Here is a 16,903-nt window from a genome sequence, read left to right on the forward strand (position 1 = left end):
AGGTTGTTAAAAGCGGACCACCCCTAGCATCATGCTGTGCAGGAGGTATGGCTAGGAGATAGCAAATACAGAGATCCTCAAGCAACAGTGGTTCAATATAGGATTTCTACAGACATATTGCTTAAAATAGCAGACTAGCCTCCAGCCTTCTACCACCAACTGTGTGGCTTGGGATTGAGCCCTGGGCTTGCTTGATTGGAACAAACACATGGGAAAAACCTACATAGAATGTGCAAATTACTACGTAGAGACAAGACAGAGTACTCTGGAACTTTTTAATGAAAGTGTATTTTCATATGCATTTGTATATTATTTTATTTCATAACCAAATAAATAACCACAAACCAAAATTTTCACCTGGTCAAGCTTGGACAATGTGGCTTATTTTGCCTAGTCATTTTCTCCTCATGCTATTATTAATAATCCCAAAGGACACACAGAATTTCACTGGAAACGTGTTCCATCTTCAATAGGCTGAGCTGCCAATAGGATTTCAGCACTAGAAGTACTAATTGATGTTGGAAGCTGAATGCAGCCATCAATTGCCCTAAACTATCTGCCAGCTTGATTATCAAACCATTAGAAATAAAGGAAGAAAACTCATATCTCCTGTATGATGTGAAAAAAAAAACTACTTGTTCAGATAAAGGAAAGCATCACTAATAATTTTAAAGAAGAAAGAAATGGTACAATTAAAAGGTCAGGTTCCCAAGTGGGGTAGAACTGGACAGAAATTCTGGCTGTGTGCCAACTGTCCTCTTCCTTGTTCCTCCTGGGATGCTCCCTGAAGGCCCCATGCTGCACAAAATCCTGCACAAAAGAGGATAGCTACAGTAACATCTTTCCAAGAAAGAAAGATATAGAGCTAATATGTAAAAGTAATGCATCCAAAGGGAAAAAGAGAAAGAGGTAAGACAGCCTTGCTTATGAGGAAAATAGAAAGGCATCTGGAGAGGGTATCAGAAGAGTTCAAGCTAAGCAGCTCTTTGGTGTTTTCTGGCACTGGTCTCCTCACTCATGGATGTATCCTGTTATTATGAAAAAGTTAGCCTCCTCTTGCATTTAGGAAAATCTCTTTCTGATTGCCATAGAGAGGTCGTTAGAGTTTTCAAAAGTTTTGAAGTTCACAGTAACATTGAGAAATAAAGAGTTCCAAACAGTAAGTAGATCTGGTTTTGTTATAAATGACCAAAATAGAAAGTAAATTAGGATAGTAACCAAAATCAAAAGAAATGCTTTCTCATTTGACTTCATGCCCACACAAAAAGTCTCTTACAATTGCAAGGAAGTATATCACATCTAGATACTATTCCATTTGTGTGACGGTTAATATTGAGTGTCAACTTGATTGGATTGAAGGATGCAAAGTATTGATCCTGGGTGTGTCTGTGAGGGTGTTGCCAAAAGAGATTAACGTTTGAGTCAATGAACTGGGAGAGGCAGACCCACCCTCAGTCTGGGTGGGCACCATCTAATCAGCTGCCAGCACAGCTAGAATAAAGCAGGCAGGAGAACATGGAAGAGCAGACTCACTGAGTCTTGTAGTCTTCATGTTTCTCCTGTGCCGGATGCTTCCTACCCTTGAACATCAAACTCCAAGTTCTTCGACTTTTGGACTCTTGGATTATAGCAGTGGTTTGCCAGAGGCTCTCCGGCCTTTGGCCACAGTCTGAAGGCTGCACTGTTGGTTTCCCTCCTTTTGAGGTTTTGGGACTCGGACTGATCCACCACTGGCTTCCTTGCTCCACAACTTGCAGACAGCCTATTGTGAGACTTTACCTTGTGATCGTGTGAGTCAATTCTCCTTAATAAACTTCCTTTCATATATACATATATCCTATTAGTTCTGTTCCTCTAGAGAGCTGCGATGAATACAATCTGTTATGAAATATCCAGACATAAAAATATTATATCAGGGCCAGTCGTGGTGGCTCACGCCTGTAATCCCAGCACTTTGGGAGGCAAAGACGGGCAGATCATCTGAGGTCAGGAGTTTGAGGCCAGCCTGGCTAACATGATGAAAGTCCATCTGTACTAAAAATACAAAATTAGCTGGGCATGATCATTCATGCCTGTAATCCCAGCTACTCAGGAAGCTGAGGCAGGAGAGTCACTTAAACCCAGGAGGTGGAGGTTGCAGTGAGCTGAGATCACACCACTGCACTCTAGCCTAGGTGACAGAGTTAGATTCCATTTAAAAAAAAAAAGGCAAAGGTATATCAAAATATTTTAAAACATTTATAAATGTTGCACATTCTCCCTTTATTGATACAAAATTTCCTTTTATTTTTTCTGTCTTCTCTTACCTTAATCATAAGGAAGTTTTGTTTTCTAAAAGAAGTAAAAATTAGAGCTAATAAATGATTAAAGCCCATATGGTTATATGTGTTTCCAGCTTTTTTATGAGTAAAAGCATTCTTTATATTATCAGAAAGTTGAGATCCAAAATAAATTTTGTTTTAAGCTTCGGGAATGTTTCTTCCTCTCTGTCATGTACCTTTAAGAACTTTCCTTTTGTCTCTTCGCTCATAAATGAAAGAATAATTCCAGGCATTTAGGGTTTTATTCAGTTTTTTTTTTTTTATAACACATGGGAATTAGGGGAAGCTTATGTACAGAGACTCCTTTCTAATTGTCTAATATGTTGTTGAAGAGGAAGCATTTGTCACAATGTTCTCAAGCCCAGCTTATCCTAGGTTCAAGACCACACACTTGGCTTAAAAGGAAAGGACTGAAAATTTATTTTCATCAACCCTAGGCTGAAGGCTCTAATTTAAAGTATCGTGTTATCTGACACAGTTCAAGCTTTATATTGAAATTATTATCTGTGCTGGCACGAAAATGACACACATAGGAAAATTTAAATATCCAAGAAACAGCCTGAAGTCCAATTACATATACAGAGTTTTAGGTGCATAAACAGGTACATTGGATTGCATTGTGTCTTAGATTGTGTTCCAGGGAGACAGATGCTGAAATGAAGAATTGCATGCAGAAGGTTAACTAAGGAAAACTCTCAAGATGTACACTTATAAGGAAGGAAAAATGGCAGAACTGAGCAGTGGGAAAAGGTGACCTGCAAGGTAGCTGTTGCTGCGGCATCCACACATCCTAGGGAGCGTGAGGATGAAATGGCCCATAAGAGTTGTGTTCAGCTGAGGCAAAGTTCTGGCCTTTGTTTCCATAGCAGCCAGTGTGGGTCCCTGGGCAGCTCCCAGTGAGGGAGTACAACTGTGGGTGAGTCAGTTCCTACATCCACAAGCAATGCCCAGAGAAGACAGTAGCTGTGAGCTGCTAGCCACAGGCATTCCAGCCAACTAAGGAATGGGTGCATCAGCTAGAAGAGGGGGTCTGGGCAAAGCCATGGAGTAGCCTCTGGGGAAAATACATTGTTTATGATACATATTTTTTTGCCTTAGGGTGAAGATTCAACGCTTTATTTATAGCTGCTCATTTTCACAGGGAACATGTATTCTAGGTTTTGATGCTTTGTTTTGACTTTGTTGTTGCTGTGTGAGTTTACATCAGCCTTATTTACTTCTAATTTAAAATTAATTCATCTTAGAATTATAAGAAGAGGAGCTTAGAAAAGATCATCCAATGTTCTCATTTTGCAAATAAAATAACTCTTCTCATGTCAAAAGGCTGGTTAGTGACAGAGCCATATTTAGAAGAAGGTTTTAATATAACTTCCTTTCAGGTCACCATTCTGCTTCATTAATTTAAAAATATTTGTCCTGCCTGTATCGAAGACATTGGGGAGATACAAAAGAAAACTCATGGATCCCACCTCCATGCAGCTCACAATCTGGAGACCATTTGTGCTAAAATATGATCTATTGCTGCTGAAAATTTTATTCTGAGAAGAAGCTATCGTGCCAATTGTATTAGGTGTTTTATACAATTTAGTGTGAAGCCCAGCCTCTTTTCCCTGTAGAAATGTGCTGACTTTCCCATACTGTAGTTAGGAAATCAATTTTAGTACTGTTCTTCCTATCACGTGAGTCTATTGCGGATATGGTTTGCCTGTGTCCCCACTCAAATCTCAACTCAAATTGCATCTCCCAGATTCCCATGTGTTGTGGGACGAACCAAAAGAAAGGTAATTGAATCATGGGAGCTGATCTTTCTCGTGATTCTCACGATAGTGAATAAGTCTCGTGAGATCTGATGGGTTTATCAGGGGTTTCTGCTTTTGCTTCATCCTTATTTTTCTCTTGCTGCTGCCATGAAAGAAGTAAGTGCCTTTCACTTCCCACCATGATTCTGAGGCCTTTCCAGCCAGGTGGAACTGTAAGTCCAAACAAACCTGTTTGTTCCCAGGTTCAGGTATCTTCATCAGCAGTGTAAAAATGAACTAATCCAGTAAGTAAACTGGTATGAGTACAGTAGGGTGTTGCTGAAAAGATACATGAAAATGTGGAAGTGACTCTGTTCCAGGCAGAGGTTGGAACAGTTTGGAGAACTCAGAAGACAGAAAAATATGGAAAAGTATGGAACCTCCTAAAGACTTCTTGAATGGCTTTGACAAATATGCTGATAGTGACATGAACAATAAGGTCCAGGCTGAGGTGATCTCAGATGGAGATGAGTTCTTATTGGGAACTGGAGCAAAGGTGATCCTTGTTATGTTTTAGCAAAAAGACTCGTGGCATTTTGCCCCTGCCCTAGAGATCTGCAGAACTTTGAACTTGATAGGGATCATTTAGGGTATCTAGTGGAAGAAATTTCTAAGTAGTAAAGCATTCAAAAGGTGACTTGGGTGCTGTTAAAATCATTCCATTTTAAAAGGGAAACAGAGCATAAAAATTCAGAAAATCCTGACAATGCAGTAGAAAAGAAAAATCCATTTTTTCAGGAGAAATTCAAGCCAGCTGCAGAAATTTGCATAAGTAGCAAGGAACCTAGTGTTAATCCCCAGACCATAGGGAAAATGTCCTCAGGCCATGTCAGAGACCTTCATGGTAGCCCCTCCCATCAAAGGCTCAGAGGCCCAGGAGGAAAAAGTGGATTCGTGGGTTAGGCCCAGGGTCCCCATGCCATGTACAGCTAGGTGTACTTGGTGCCGTGTCCCAGCTGCTCTAACCATGGCTGAAAGGGGCCAACGTAGAGCTCAGACCATGGCTTCGGATGGTGCAGGCTCCAAGCCTTGGCAGCTTCCATGTGGTGTTGAGCCTAGGGGTGCACACAAATCAAGAATTGAGGTTTGGGAGCCGAACCTCTGCCTAGATTTCAGAAGATGTATGAAAACTGGATGCCTAGGCAAAAGTTTCCTTCAGGGGCAGAGGGCTCAGGGAGAACCTCTGCTAGGGCAGTGCAGAAGGGAAATGTGGGGTCAGAGCCCCTACACAGAGCCCCTGCTGGGGCATTGCCTGATGGAGCTGTGAGAAGAGGGCCACTGTCCTCTAGACCCCAGAATGGTAGATCCACTCACAGCTTGCACTATGTGCCTGGAAAAGCCACAGGCACTCAATGCCAGCCTGTGAAAGCAGCCAGGAGGGACGCTATAACCTGCAAAGCCACAGGAGTGGAGCTGTCCACAACTATGGGAAGCTACCTCTTGCATCAGCATGACCTGGATGTGAGTCCTGGAGTCAAAGGAAATCATTTTGGAGCTTTAAAACTTGACTGCCCTGCTGGATTTTAGACTATAACCCCTTTGTTTTGTCCAATTTCTCCCACATGGAATAGCTATATTTACGCAATACCTGTACCCCATTGTATCTAGGCAGCAACTAGATTACTTTTGGTTTCATAGGCTCATACGTGGAAGAGACTTGCTTTGTCTCGGACTTTTGGATTAATGTTGAAGTAAGTTAGGATTTTGGGGAACTGTTGGGAATGCATGATTTTTTTTTTTGAAATTTGTATACATGAGATTTGTAGGAGCCAGGGGCAGAATGATATGGTTTGGCATGTCCCCACTCAGATCTCAACTTGAATTGTATCTCCCAGAATTCCCACATGTTGTGTGAGGCACCCAGGGGGAGGTAATTGATTCAAGGAGGTCAGTCTTTCCCATGCTATTCTTGTGATAGTAAATAAGTCTCACAAGATCTGATAGGTTTATCAGGGGTTTCTGCTTTTGCTACTTCCTCATTTTTCTCTTGCTGACACCATGAAAGAAGTGCCTTTCGCCTCTCACCATGATTCTGCAGCCTTCTCAGCTATGTGGAACTCTAAGTCCAATTAAATCTGTGTTTGTTCCCAGTTTCAGGTATGCCTTTGTCAACAGCATGAAAACAAACTAGTACAATCTCAAATAACTATGCCACATGAGTGAGAGGGCTGAGCTTCAGAATTAACCAGACCCAATTCAGGCTCACATACACTCTGTCCATTCTTTGAGCTTTCCTCTGTCCCTACTCAATAAATTTGCAGGCTGATGTTCTATTTCTCCTTGCATGCCAGATTACTTGTCCTATGGCCATAAATTGCTCTTTTTTAAAGAGAATACTGTATCTGTCAACATTAAAAGGGCCTTCCTGATCCCTCAGCCCAGTGGAGGTAACCGAAAACATCCAATTGCAGGAGATAGAAACTAGAGTTGCCAATCCTAGGGAAAAAGCAGTACATCCTACCCAGTATGCTGGAACATCTTAATGTAGCACAGCAAGCTTTGGCCATGGAAGCTGCTACTGTCCATATGGTGTTTCCATGTTTCTACTTGCTTCTCTCAATTTGATTTTCATGATTTATGACAAAGGTGACAGTGACAGCGACAATGATAATGATGATCATGATAATATCTATCAAGCATTGACAATAATTTTATAAATACCATCTTATTTTTATTTTGATCTCCAAAAAGGTATATTTCACTAATTTTGCAAAGATGACCAACTACATGTATCACCTTTCTTTTTTTTCAGGATTACATTCTCTCAAACAAAATTGTCTGTCCATACTAGTACCCTATCTGATGCCTCCATGGAATCTTCAAAAGGCATTTCCTTGTTTCTGCTGAAGGTATTATACCCTATCATTGTTGTTAACAATTTTATGTGCTAATTTTTTATGTATATTTTATGTTTGCACAAAATTTGTTAGAACCATTTTTATTTCTTTATAGAAAATTAAAATAGTAGACAAAAATAGAAGGCTAAAATCCAGCATAAAATACTCTTTATACAAATGCATATCCCACCCCTTCCAACAATTCCCACTGAAAGCCCCCAATATGGAGTCCAAATGTAAAAGGGAATCCTAATGTCACTATGCTCTATCGCTAGAGCCTGTGTCTTAGTACAACCTGGCACACACACACACAAATCAGACATAACTCTAAACCCAAAGCATTTTGAAGTAGAAAAATTTTGCTTGTGGTTTTGATGAAGAGATAGAGGAAGACATGATGACTTCTGTCTTATAAAGATTCCCTTTAATAGATCTAAAAAGAAAGATTTTTTAGATCTATTAAAGATTCCCTTTAATAAATCTAAACTTACCTTCAAGTTTCTTGTCCTCCAGCAATTGCCATCTTTCTTCTATTTTCCTTGAAACCTTTCTATTTATAGTTATGTCCAATAAAATTGATACTCTCTCTATCTTTTCTCACTCAGTCTTTCCCCAAATTGTCCACCAAATCTCGTTTTGTAGAACTACTTCTCAAAATAAACAAATCTAGTACTTTGGAGAAGTGAAGGAAAAAAAAAACAACTAGCACCTATATAATGGTGTTTTGTTTCATATGGCAGCAGGTTTAAGGGAAGGTGTAAGTGTGTGTGTGTGTGTGTGTGTGTGTGTGTGTGTGTGTGCATGTGCATGCGTGTTTGTGTGTTCAAGGTGGGAGCAGATTTCTGTGAAGCTGAGCTCATCTCCCCAAAACAACTTGCTGACCTTTCTTTAAATTTTTTCAAAAAAAAAAAAAGAAAAGAAAACACAATCTGAATGTCATTTAGCTTTCATGACTTTCCTCAGTTATGGTTTTATGCTATAACTTCCTGTTGAAAAGCTCTTTGTCAGTAGCCTACCAGAATCCAGACCTATTCATAATAAAAATAACTCATTATGTGTGCTGAGACATTTGCTTCTTTTCAACATGTTTGATTATTCTTATCAAATTGCTCAAAATTTAAACCTTAGAGTCTTCTCACCTCCTGCATCCAAGTGGTTTTAATTGAAAGTATCTTGAAGCCTTTCCCATCAGCATCTCCATCATCAAAGTTTTGCTTTAACCCCTCATATTTCTTACACAGATTTTGCTATAGCCACATAAATAGCTTCAATTTTCTGCATCAGAAATTGCTTTCATCTTTTATTTAATACTTTCCTTGTGATTAAGAACTTTTATTTTTTAACTGTTTGTTATCGAAAAATTCAAACTAATAGAAAAGTAATGGAAATAATAAAATAAACCTAAGTACCCATCAACCAGTTTAACAGTTCACAATTCATATTTGTAATATTGTGATTTATAAAATTTATATATATTTGATATTTGTCTCCATTCCTCTCATAGAGCTCCCCAAACTCCTGAAATTTCATAAGTGATAAGAGAGATAAAGGAGAATAGAGCATTTTTGTCATTCTTAACAAACCCCTTTCAAATACACTTGAGTTTAAGTTAATGAAGCAACTTTGGAAAAACCCCTAGATAACTATAGGATGGAGGCTAGTTGCCAGGATAACTAACCATGTGATTAGAGAATTGGCATTTTCAGCCCCACCCCCTGACCTCCAGGTACAGGAGAAGGATTGGAGATTGACTTGGTCATTACCAGTGATTTAATGAATTATGCCTATGTACAGAAGCCTCCATAAAAACACAAAATAATGCGTTTAAGAGAGCTTCTGGGTTGGTGAACATGTTGAAGTGCTGGGAGGGTGGCACACCTGGATAGGGCATAAAATCTCCACATCTTGAAACCGCCACTGCAAAATTGTAACTGAGACAGTGAAAGAGATCTGACCTAATAAACTCCATCTTACTTTTAACCTCCAAGCTGTCCTTGTTCATTCCTGGGCATAGGCTGAACTAACCTTGGGAGGAACTGAGTTTATGGTTTATAGTTTAAAACAAAGATGACAGCAAGCCTTTCCCAAGGCAAGTCCCCTTCTTGCTGGGGAACTAGACAGCTACCTTTTTAGGAGTAACAAATTAGCCACAAGATTAGAAATGATGGTTTAAGAGTCACGCAGCTGGAGGCTACAAGATTCTAACCCTCCCTAAACTGCTCCTAAGATCAGTGCTTTAGATATTTTGCAGACCCTGCACTTGATGGATCAGCTGGCACTATCCAGTTTGAGAAACTGGCTCATCTGATCTTGTGGCTGCCACCCAGGAACTGACTCAGTGCAAGAAGACATCTTCAATTCCCTATGATTTCATCTCTGACCCAACCAGTCAGCACTCCTGACTCACTGGCCTTTCCCTACCCACGAAATTATGCTCAAAAACGCTGACTCCCAAATGCGGAGGAAGACTGATTTAAGTAATAAAACTCTGGTCTCCCACACAGCACTGCTTGTTTCTCTATTATTACTATTATTACTCTATAGAGATACACTGCTTGTATCTCTAATATTGTTTCTCTATTGCAATACCCTGTCTTGATAAATTGGCTCTCTCTAGGCAGCAGGCAAGGTGAACCCATTGGGCTGTTACACCTCTTACCCCATACATTGCCCCATGCATCTTTCCCATCGAGCTGTACCTGAGTTGTATTCTTTTCTAAAAAACCAGTCATTTGGTAAGCAAACTATATTCCTGAGTGTGGTTAGCTGTTCTAGCAAATGATATAATATGAGAAGGGGATCATGGGAACCTCAAATTTATAGGTAGTCAGTCAGAAGCACAGGTGACAGCCTGGACTTGTGTTCAGCATCTGAAGTAGGGGCAGTCTTGTGGGACTGAGCTTTTAACCTGTGAGGTTTGATGTGATCTCCAGACAGATCGTTTCTGAATTCAGTTAAACTATAGTACACTCTTACGGTCCATAGAGAACTAGAGAATTGCTTGGTATGGAAGGAAAAAACCCCACACATTTGGTGGCCAGAAGTATTTTGTAAGAAGAAATACAGTAATTTTTTTCCTTACGATGACCAACTTAATTTCATCTATATTCCATTCCTGATTATATTGAAGTAGATCCTAGGTATTCCATTATTTTAACTCTAAATAGTATAAGACAGGAACTCTATTTTTAAAACCTAATTGCAAAACATTATCACACTTAAAAATTAACTATCATTTCTCGGTAGCAACAAATCCAACAGTGTTCAAATCCTCCTTTTTGCCTTATATGTTTTTATTTTACAGTTTGAATCAGGATCTAATAGGGACCATAAATTTCAGTTGCTTCTACATCTCTTAAGTATTTTCCACTCTATAAATGATCACTCCTTCCTTCCTCCCTTCCTCCCTCCCTCCCTTCCTTCCTTTCTTCCCTCCCTCCCTCCTTCTTTCCTTTTCTTTTTTCTTTTTTTCTTTCTTTTCTTCTTTCTTTCTTTTTTTTCTTTCTTTCTTTTTCTTTCTTTCCTTCCTTCCTTCCTTCCTTCCTTCCTTCCTTCCTTCTCTCCTTTCTTTCTTTCTTTCTTTCTTTCTTTCTTTCTTTCTTTCTTTCTTTCTTTCTTTCTTTCTTTCTTTTTTTCTTTCCTTCTTTCTCTCTCTCTCTCTTTCTTTCTTTCTTTCTTTTTCTTTCTTATTGTAGTTGTTGCTGAAGAAAATTGGTTTTTTGTTTTATCTGGGTTTTGCAGGTTGCATCCCCATGGTATGATTTAACATATTCATTTGTTCTCTATTTCCTATAAATTAATAATTAGACCTAGAATAGTGATCTGTTTTAGATTTAACAATTTAGGCAAGAAAACTTCTTAGGTCATCTCATGTAACCAGCATCAAGAGGTACATAAGAATGGTTTATCTCTCTTTATTTATTGGTAACCAGTGACTGCCTAAATCTATTAATTCATTTGTTATTTTAAGCAAAATTATTATATTTTACTGAATCTTGATTTATCAGCAACAAATTTTCTATAAAGAAGAACTTTTACTCATTAATTGTTTGTTTACTATGAACTAATTTTAAGCTTTGTGCAAAATCACTTCACAATCCAGCCCTGATCTATCTTATCTAACTCACTTCCTTTCCACAGAACATGCATATTTTCCCCAAGAGTGTGTTGGTTTGTAAGAACTGTGTTTCAAGATAACTTTTTACATCCCCAGCATTTAGTAATGGCTGGCATATATCAGGCAATTAAGAAATGTTTGCTGAATGGGAGAGTGGATGAGAATTTCCTATATAAGTAACTAGTGCTATAATACTTGTATTTATGCATGATTTCAAACACATTCAGACTTTCAGATGCTAATACTTAATGTCAGAAAGAATTCTTTTCAATGTGAGTACAATAATATGCTGACAAGTCATATTAACTTCTAATACAACATTAGCAGTGAATTAAATGAAGACATCCTAAATTATACCACTCAAAAGATAAATGTTATTCTAGAATAGATTTGGCACCATGCACTCTTAGCAATATGAAGTCACCAGTTCTCAAGTATTTTATTTTCTATCACCTGCAGTAACTAGACCATCAGTCTAAGCCAAGACAGACATTAGCATTTCAAAAAGAATACTAAACAAACCTGTTTCCATTACAATGAAATTTCATTCTGAGGAATAGCATTTATTACTCCCTTATTCTCAAAACACTCATCCTTGCATTAGATGACATCACACCTATAGGTTTTCCTCTTACAAATAGCACTTTCAGGTTGGGCACAATGACTCACACCTGTAATCTCAGCACTTTGGGAAGCCAGGACAGAAGGATTGCTTGAGTTCAAGAGTTCAAGACAAGAGTTCAAGAGTTCAATTCCAAGAGTTCAAGACAAGCCTGTGCAACATAGTGAGACCCCATTTCTACTAAAAATACAAAAATTAGGTGGGTGTTTGGTGCATGCCTGTGGTTTCAGCTACTTAGGAGGTTGAGGTGGGAGGATCACTTGAGCCCAGAAGGTCAAGGCTTCAGTGAGCTATGATCTCACCACTGCACTCTAGCCTGGGTGATAGAGCTTGATATACCTTGCCTAAAAAAGAAAGAAAAAAGATATACCTTGTCTAAAAAACAAAGAAAAACAAATATCATCTTTCATTCTGGGTCTACTGGCTTTTCATTTCTATATGGTCTTTAAATAAAAGAGTTCCTCAAACATTAGAACTAATCTTGATTTACTTCAACTTCATATTTTTTCCCCTTGGCAATGCTATCTGCTTATCAACTTCTTATTTCCTGCCCACATCTTTCATTTGAATTTTAGACTGACAAGTGCAAGTGCCTACACTTCACACTGAGCATCACCATCTTCCTGCTCTTCTTCCTTTTATTGTTTAGAATCTCAAAGGAGAGCATCACTGTATATAATTAGAACAAATAGGAATGTGTTATCAACTGTGATTTCTCACTGTCCTTATACCTTGTATACAATAAAGTACCAGCTTTCTTTTCTGTTCTACAGACTAAATACTTCTTGAATGAAACCATTTTTCTTTTTTTAAAACATTTTTAATTCACACACAATAACAATACATGTTTATGGGGTACATGTGATATTTTGATACATGCATACAATGTGTAATGATCAAATCAGGGTAACTGAGATATCTATCACTTCAAACATTTATCATATCTTTGTTTGGGGAACATTCAAATTCCCTTTTTTTTTTTTCTGAGACAGAATCTCATTCTTGTCACCCTGGCTGGAGTGCAGTGGCATGACTTCAGCTCACTGCAACCTCTGCCTCCTGGATTCAGGTGATTATTCTGACTCAGCCTCCCAACTAGCCGGGATTACAGGTGCCGGCCCCCATGCACATCTAATTTTTGCATTTTTAGTAGAGTCAGGGTTTCACCATGTTAGCCAGGCATGGCTTAAACTCCTAACCTCAGGTGATCCACCCATCTTGGTCCCCCCAAAGTGCTGGGATTACAAGTGTGAGCCACTGTGCTTGGCCCAAATTCCTCTCTTTTAGCTATCTTGAAATACACAATAAGTCGTTCACTACAGTCATCCTATTGTGCAACAGAACAATAAAATGTGCTCCTCCTATCTGACTGTAATTTTGTACCCATTAATCAACCTCTCCACATGCACTTTCCTTCTTGTCTATACTTGCCAGCCTCTAGTAACACAATTCTACTCTCCACTTCAGTAAGATCAATCTTTTTAGCGCCTACACATGACTGAGAAGATGTAGATGCCACATTTCCTAATTTCCACTTTAATCATCCCAGTTCAGACCTTTAGAAAGGTTGTTTAGGAGCATGGCCAATATTTTCTAATGGCTTCCCTGCACAGAATCTTGCCTTGAGTCAATCCAGAAAAATTTTTTAAAGAATTCTTTCATCTTCTTGTTTAAAATCCTTTGGAGGTTTTCTATTCTCTGAAGATAAAGAAGAAAATCTTTAACATCTCCTAAAATCTTTGCCTGGCCTAGATAGAGTCCTCTACTCCACTCATGAACCCTAACTCCCATTTAAGTCATATTTGGCTTCTCAATTTAATAAGCACATTATATCATTTAAGAAAAAGATAAGTCTTTGACACACTGACTATTCCTTCGGTCTGGGATATTTGCTGTGAATGTTGTCAGAATTAAAATGGAGTCACTGATGTTAGGAAAACCCTGATAAATTGAACCAGGGAAGGCCTTTAAGAAAGGGTTCTCATGTTTGGCCCTGGTAACAAAAACTATCACAAAAAACTGCAAAAATCACAACCTTGTACAAAGGCCACACAACATGACACAAAAAAATACTTTTGCGAGAACATCTGCCCAGCAACTGCCTATTCAACCTGGAACTGGATGCCACCCTTATTAGAAAGGATAATTATTTCAAAACAATTATGTAAAATCCCCTTTTTTTTTTTTATGTCTTCCTCTACCTCCCTGAATACACATATAGTTAACCACGGCACGTATATTCCCATTGCAACACTCTATTACCAATAAACATCTTTTCTTTTAGAGAGACTCCCTCTCCTTGTTATTTAGGTTGACAATAACCTCACTCTTCTGTTTCATCTAATTTATCATCACTGCCTTATTATAGTCACAGTTAAATAATTATTTGTGTCATAAGTTGGGAGAGCTTTTTAAAAATTATTTTTGAAATACTGGCTTCCTATATTCATCAGGGTTCTCTAGAGGGACAGAACTAATAGGATATATATGTGTGTGTGTATAGGATATATATATATATATAAATGTGTGTCTATATATACAAATGTGTGTGTGTGTATATATAAATATATATACACACACATACATAATAAACTCCCCTTTATATATATACACACACACACACATATAAACATGTATATATAAATACGTATATATATACATGTTTATATGTGTGTGTGTATATATATATAAAGGGGAGTTTATTAAGTATTGTGTGTGTGTGTGTGTGTGTGTGTGTGTGTGTGTGTATATATATATATATATATATATATACATGTTTATATAACACCAGACTCCAAGATCTTCTGTTTTGGGATTTAGACTGGCTCTCCTTGCTCCTCAGGTTGCAGATGCCCTATTGTGGGACCTTGTGATTGTGTGAGCTAATACTTAATAAACTCCCCTTACATATATAAAAACATATGTATGCATATATATATATACATATATATATACATATGTATATATATGTATATATATAAAGGGAAGTTTATATATATACACATATGAATATATGTATATATGTATATATATAAAGGGGAGTTTATATATATATATATATACACACATATATGTTTTTATATATGTCTGATGTTGTACCTTTTACAGGTTTTGACAAATACACAATGACATGTATCCAACATTATAGTGTCATACAGAATAGTAGTTTCACTGCTGTACAAATCCTCTGTGCTTCACCTATTCACTCTTCCCTCTTCTTTAGCCTTGGCAACAAGTGATCTTTTTACTATCTCCTTAGCTTTGCCTTTGCAGAATGCCATATGGCTGGAATCATAAAGTGTGTAGACTTCAGATTGGTTTATTTCACTTAGTAATATGCATTTAAAGTTTCTCCATGTCTTTTCATGACTTGATAGCTTATTTCCTTTTATGGCTGAATAGTATTCCATTCTATAGATGTATCATAGTTTATCCATTCACCTACTATAGGTCATTATGGTTGTTTCCAAGTTTTGGCAATTATGAAGAAAGCTGCTATAAACATCCATATGCAGATTTTTGTGTGAACATAAGTTTTCAAAACTTTTGAGTAAATACTAAGGAGTAAAATTGCTTGATCATATGATAAGAATATGTTTAGTTTCGTAAGAAACTACCATAGTGTCTAAAGTGGCTGTACCAGTTTTTATTCCCAGCAGCAAATGAATAAGAGTTTGTGTTGCTCCTCATTCCTTCCAGTATTTTATGCTGGCACTGTTCTGGATTCTGGTCATTCCAATAAATGTGTAGTGGTATCTGACCGTTACTTTAGTTTGTTTTTCCTTGATGATGTGGAACACATTTTTATACAGTTATTTTGCATCTGTTTGTCTTGTAAGGTGAGGTGTCAGTTCTGATCTTTGGCCTATTTTTAAATTGCATTCTGCTCTTATAGCTGAATTTTAAGTTATTTGTATATTTTGGATAACAGTTCTTTGTTTATGAGATATGTCTTTTACAAATATGTTCTTCTAGCCTGTAGCTTGTCTTCTCATTCTCTTGACAGTGTCTTTTGTAGAGAAGAAGTTTTTAATTTTAATAAAGTGTAGCAAATTAATTATTTTTTATAAGTCTTTCCTTTGGTGTTGAATTTCAGAAGCCATTGCAAAACACAAGGTCATCTAGATTTTCTCCTATGTCATTTTTTAGGAGTGTTATAGTTTTGCATTGCGCATTTAGCTCTACAAATCCATGTTGAAAAATTTTGTGAAGGGTGTAAGGTCTGTGTCTAAATTTACATTTTTGTCATGTGGATGTCCTGTTGTTCCAACACTATTTGTTGAAAAGACTATCTTTGCTCCATTCTGTTGCCTTTGATTCTTGTAAAAGATCAGTTGACCATTTTTATGCGAGTTAATTTCAGGCTCTGTATTCTACTCCACTGATCAAATCAACTATTATTTTACCAATACCACATTGTCTTAATTAGTGTAGCTTTATAGTAAGTCTTCAGGTCAGGTAGTATGGAGGTTAGCACATCAGAAAAAAGCAAATAGAATTATAATAAAATTCATTATATGTTATTAAATAATGGCCAATCTTCATAGATACTACTGTAAGAATATAATCAATATGTGGCAAAACATTAAACAATGCTCAGTCAGCGACACACGCACACAATGATGTGAAGACATATTTGTAGGTGTCACTTTATATTACAACTTAACAAAATACAATCTTTTTCTCTTAATCAGAAAAAAATATTTTCCATGTGAAATTATATTGAATTATATTGGAATTATGAACCTACATCATCAGCATTTTAGCAAGTTAACACATTTGGATTGATAGTAGAAAAACTTTGTGTTTCATATTCTTCAACATTTCGTAAACCAGATAAATGAGATATTTTTGACTGTATACTGAGACTATCAGATCACTCCAGTTATAGACAGAATTGATGCTGAACTTTGACACTCAAATCTCTTTAGACCCATTCAATTCTCCCTCCCTCTCTTACCTGCTGTTTCTACCAAATCTGGCAAATTCACTACAAATATAAGCTCCAACAGAGGCAACTGGGGCAATCAAAATACAAGGTTATAATATCATTGAGTATGCATAGCTCTCAAGATAGCTTTAGAGATTGTACAAAACATTCAGCTTCCGGGTGTTTGTTGGAAAATGTCAGAGCAGGAGGAGCAGTGTTTGTTCTAATATCAAAACACAGTCATTGTAGAGGCTCAAGTACGAGAGATTATGTCCTT

The sequence above is a fragment of the Sapajus apella genome, unplaced genomic scaffold (assembly GCF_009761245.1).
Source record: "Sapajus apella isolate SASKATOON/1434 unplaced genomic scaffold, GSC_monkey_1.0 scaffold24, whole genome shotgun sequence".
Taxonomy (NCBI): Eukaryota; Metazoa; Chordata; class Mammalia; order Primates; family Cebidae; genus Sapajus; species Sapajus apella.